Raw genomic sequence first — 5,656 nt, 5'->3', positions numbered from 1 at the left:
GCCAACATTTAGAGTCAAGACAATAACAAATCAAAGCAATTAGCAGGAGGAACAAGAGTTATGGAACTAACAAGGTCAAATAGATTGCCAATAGAGATTTCACTAAATGATAGAAATAAGGAACTAGAGAAATTTGAGAGATTAGAAGAGATTTTAATATCCAAAAGTAATGAAGAAATGTATAACAAGATCAATAGCTCTAATCAATGTATTCTCTATTAGCAAGAAGATAGTTTTCTACAGGAGTTGAATTTTAGTCTGCAAAGCCTTCATAAAATCAAATATAATTTACTATTAACTCATAATGACATTGAAGATCAAATAGCTCTAGAAGAAAGAAAACATAAAGAACATGACATCTAACTCCAAAAATTAGAGTCTTAAAGTCATAGGAAGTCCCAGAAAAATTACAAATGGCAAAGAAAATTGGGAGTTCAAAAGAATCAAAGATTATAACACTCAAGATAAGAGTCAAAATATAGAAATTAAATTAGAAAAGAAAATAGAAAGTGGGGATTGAGAATTAGATCTTATAAATATGTAGAAAGTCTCACTAAACAAAAATAACAACAAGGTAGTGGAACATAGCACAAACTCATAGCAACAAATAGTTAATGAGAAAGGAGAAACCCAAATTAGAGGAAGGGAAAATAAAAACATGAAGGAACTACAAGTCAAAGAAGGAGACCATATAGAAGAAATAAAGGAAAACAATAAGGTAGTTCATAGCCCAATATTAAGGGAAATAGATAGATTATCATTAGAATTTATAAGTAATCAAAAAGATCAGTTAATAGAAACCCAAAAGGAAGAGAAAACTCAACTAGATGGCATTCCCTAGCTTTATCAGAATACTAGGGAAACATTATAATTAGAAAGAAAGCTAAGAATAGAACACACAAATTCTAGCAAACTCCAGCTAATGGGAAAGATCCTTTTGGAGAGAATGGAAATGAATCTTGCCAAAATAAATTTAAGACTAATAATGAGGATCAAAGAATCCTAATTGAAATAGAATCTTTTATAAAGGAAATAGAATCAATTAATACAAAATGGAAAGAAAATAGTAGAACAAAAGTACAAAACCAAGGAAATGAATGGGACTGCAGTCAAACATGGAAGCAATTTGGGGTAATAAACATCACAAAATAGGACATAGCTAAGGAGAAGGGGTCTAAATCTGGAGATCAATAAGAAGAAAAGATGAATACAAAATTGGATAGTGGGGAATATTTAGTTAAAGAATTGGAAGAAGAAGAAGCAATATTTAAAGATACATAGACCACTCCAATCAAAGAAAATGCTCAAAAGTATATTAAAAACCTAGGTATCTCAATCAATAAAGAGGGGAATAAGGTGCCTAACTACGGGAAACAAAAGATGAAAAGAGGAAGGAAATCCTTAATAACATTAAGAAATGTATCAGGTCGAGAAAATAATCAAACACAAATCAATGAGGTTTTCAATGTAGGTAAGGGGAAGTTCCTTCCCACAGAGCCATAAAGATTACTACCTAGAATGCTAGGGGTCTCAATGCTCCTAGCAAAAAGTGCATATTAAAGCGCAACTTAACTTTATTTGAATAAGAACCTTTATTTGAATAAGAACTAATACTAATCCAGGAGAGCAAACTAGATAAAGAAGAAGGTATCAAACTAGAAAAGAAAATGGGTAATTGGAAAATGGAACTAAGTGAGTTAAATGGAGCCTTAGGAGGAATTGGAATCATGTGGAATCCTAGGAAAATATATTTCATAAGAATAGCTTTAGCTAAGAACTGGATGGGTGGTAAAATCAAAAGATATAGACATAATATTCAACTAACTCTCATTAATGTTTATGACCCTACCCAAACATTTGATAAAAAGGACTTTTGGAAGGAAATTAATAGATTCATTGAAGCTAATCCCAGAGAGAACTTCTTGATTGGAGGAGACTTTAATGCAATAGCAAAATTGAAAGAAATGGTGGATCACAAATTTTATGTCAAGTGGCAACAAATTTCAAGGAATGGATGGTGGGAAACAATCTAATGGATATATCTACTAGTAATGGAGCATTTACATGAAATAATAGAAGACTTGAATTGTGTAATATAGCAGAAAGACTAGATAGATTTTTATTTAAAGGAGATCTCAGCAGGATAGACAAAACCTTTCAATCCTCCATATTGCCTTATGTTGGTTCTGATCATTTTCTAGTTAGAATACAATTTGTAGACCCAATAAAACCCACTAGAAATCCGTTCAAATGCAACAAAAAAAAAAAAAAAAAATGTGGTTTCTAAACAACAAATTCATGGAGAATATAAAGCAATTGTGAGAGGAATGCTCATATAAAGGATCTAAAATGTAATGTTTTGCATCTAAACTTAAATACGTCAAAGAAAATATTTTAAAATAGAACAAAATACACTTTAATAATATATTTAAAGAAGAATTAGACAATGAAGAAGATCTTTTTAGAAATGCTTTTAGAATAACTGAGAGGCGGGGTGAATCAGTTATTCAAGGTCCAAATGTCCTATTCAACCTTTTTCACTAAGTGTAGAGAGCGCATTCAACCATTCATTCATCCAAGCATTAACTTTCCTAATCAGCAATTTACTGCAAATCAACATACAAGCATAACACATAAAAGATCAACACATAACACAGTGATTTACGTGGAAACCCAACTTGGAAAAAACCACCAGTACCATGCTACTCAATTCTCACTCTTCTGAAGTGATGCCCTGTGAAAGGCCTACCCTGTTAAAGGCTTACAACACACTATTAAATGTGACCTGGTTAAAGGATTTAACCACCCTGTTAGAAGTGAGCTTGGTAAGAGGACTTTAGAACATTCACTTGGAATGCCACCCTGTTAAAGGATTTACAAATGGCTGTTAGGCCAACCTAAGTCCATAGGATTTTTCTTCTATCCTAACTAATACAATTGCTAGAGAGTAACAATTAGGGATTTTGATCATATTACAGCATACAACTTAACTTGCAAATCTCATGTCACTTCTTAGCTCTTCACATTGCCTGGCCTTCAATCTTTGCAACTCTTCGATAGCTTGCCCTCCTTGAGTCTCCATGCTCAATGTACTAGTGCAATCATCTCTTCTTGACCACTAGTAGAAGCAGACCCTTTGTGCTCTTCCTTCTCCTAGATGTCTTCACCTTGACACCCTTCAGACCACTTCACAACTTGGCACTTTAGCAGCAGCAACGTTTGCTTCCTGGTCTATGACTCCTTAAATAGAAGTCTGGAACTCTTCTTCCTGCTTGATTCTTCCATTATTTAATTTCAATTTGTATGGATTAGGTAGGATTCATTGTATCTAACCCATATTTTGTTTCCTCGAGAAACTTCTTCAATAATCCTTTTGAATTCATCCAAAAAAATTGTTTACATAGAATTCTGTGCCACCAACTCATCATCATTATCCTCTAACTAGTTCACAAAATTCAAGATAACAACTTTGTCAGCTTAGATTTGGTGAATCTTCATCATTTAAAATAATGCAGTAGCTCAACACTATTGAAATACCGGTGCTCAGCACATACTGTGTTACTTGTTATCAACTACGTTTTTCCTGATGCTTGGCACCTGAAGTTCACTCGGCACTAACTAAGATTTTATGATGCTTGGCACATGATACTTTGCTCGGCACTTGAAGATCACTCAGCACACACTAGAATTTCCTATTGCTCGGCTCCAACTAAGAATTTTCTCGGCTTCAACTAGCTTGCTCGGCACCCACTAATGAACTTAGTTTTAAGCTTTGCAGTCAACCTTGTTACAACTTCTTCCTCTAATGTTTCTAAGTGTGACCAACCTCTATATCTTTGAGTATGTTATCAATACATCATTTAACCATTGTCTTAACTAATCCTTGCACTTCATTACAACATCATAACTCAACCTTTCCTTTAGGTTCTCTTGTTATATCTTGTTGACCAAATCCTCTTCATCAATCAACTAAGTGGTAGTACTTAGAACTTATAATCAAATGTCATTCCTACAAATAGCAGGTTTGACATTAATGACAAAACAATGATTGAAAACATTCTTTATCAACATTCTCCCTCTTTGATCTTCAATCTTCTTCTCACAATGATCTTTTCAATCAGATTTCCAACAAATTTGAAAATTCAAAATGAAGAAATAACAAAATATGGAATGGATAATGAAAAACATCTAAAAGAGAAAGAGCTGCTAGGAAAATAGGAAAACATATTAGCCAAAGAAGAAGTATTTTGGAAACAAAAATCAAGGGAGACATGGCTAGAACAAGGGGATTGCAACACAAAATATTTTCACAACACCACATTAAATAACAAAAATATTATAAGAATAATTAAAATTAGGAATTGTGATGGAAATGTTGAAGAAGAACCATGCAAAATAGCTAAATTATAGTGGAATGTTATAAAAAAAAAAATCTTAAAAAACTATGAATCATCTAATTGGACAGCACAAAGGATAATTCTAAATTCAAAACCAAAATTGGTCATAGAAGAGGATAATAAAATGGTAAACAAACCTTTTTCATTAGAAGTGAAAACAACCTTATTTAAAATGAATCCAAACAAGTCACCAAGACCAAATGGTTTCCAAGCCTTCTTTTTTTCAAAAATGTTGGGACATTCTTGGAGAGGATTTATGGAAGGCAATAAAGGCAACAAGAACCTCCAATTATTGTTAACAAGAATCAATCATGCTTTCTTAACTCTCATTCCTAAGAAATCGAATTATGAGGAACTAGTATATTTTAGACCAATTGCATTATGGAATACCATCTATAATTTTTTATCAAAAACTGTAACGCCTCGCTAGGGAAACCAAAATTAATTAACCTATTATGTCACTAAGTTTTCTAATCATGTTTTTTTTTAAAGATTCAAACAACAAGAGATAACATAGCGGAAGCAATAATTCACATACATACATAAGCAATACATTAACAGTTACATCTCTCAAGAGTTTCATGACATTGAATCATATACATAAGTTTTGTTAAGATTAAATTTGATAAATAAACAACGTCCACATCATAGAATAACCATAAGTACAAAATCATATTAAATAATACACAAGTACATAAGATGCCACATGGCATAACCAAAATGCATAATCATCCTCTGTACAAATCATAGGATATAAAATGCTAAAAGAATATACATCAAGATACAACAACTCATAGGATCTCAAAAATCAAATTACAATAAATCAGAAGGTGACCATAGAACATAATCACAAGATTAGAAGAATAGAACAACTACACAAGTACATCCAGCAATGGCATCCAATTGTTAGATCTCAATGGTATAAGAAACACTACCACCCGACCTCATGGAACCTAAATGGCACACTCCCATGGTGTTGAGGAGATAATCCCACGTCCCAAATGGATAACAATCCAAGAGTCATAACAAGAATCTAGGTCAAGGAATCCTAATAGCAATCTATCTCAAATGTACCAAGTACACAAATAACATCTAATCCCAGAGGTAACAAATACATGTAGGAAACCTAATATACATGTGGGCAAGTGTCATCACATGAGCCAACTCTAAGGTTACCCTGGCAGCCTCTCTGGACTCTAACCCCCTAGTGACTCCATGTGGAATTAGTATCCTTTCTTACAGACAAGGCATATTAATGA

This window comes from Cupressus sempervirens, chromosome 5 (assembly GCF_028749045.1).
Source record: "Cupressus sempervirens isolate cs-2001-9-10 chromosome 5, ASM2874904v1, whole genome shotgun sequence".
NCBI lineage: Eukaryota > Viridiplantae > Streptophyta > Pinopsida > Cupressales > Cupressaceae > Cupressus > Cupressus sempervirens.
The sequence above is the reverse complement of the archived record's forward strand: the minus strand, read 5'-3'. Positions refer to the sequence as shown.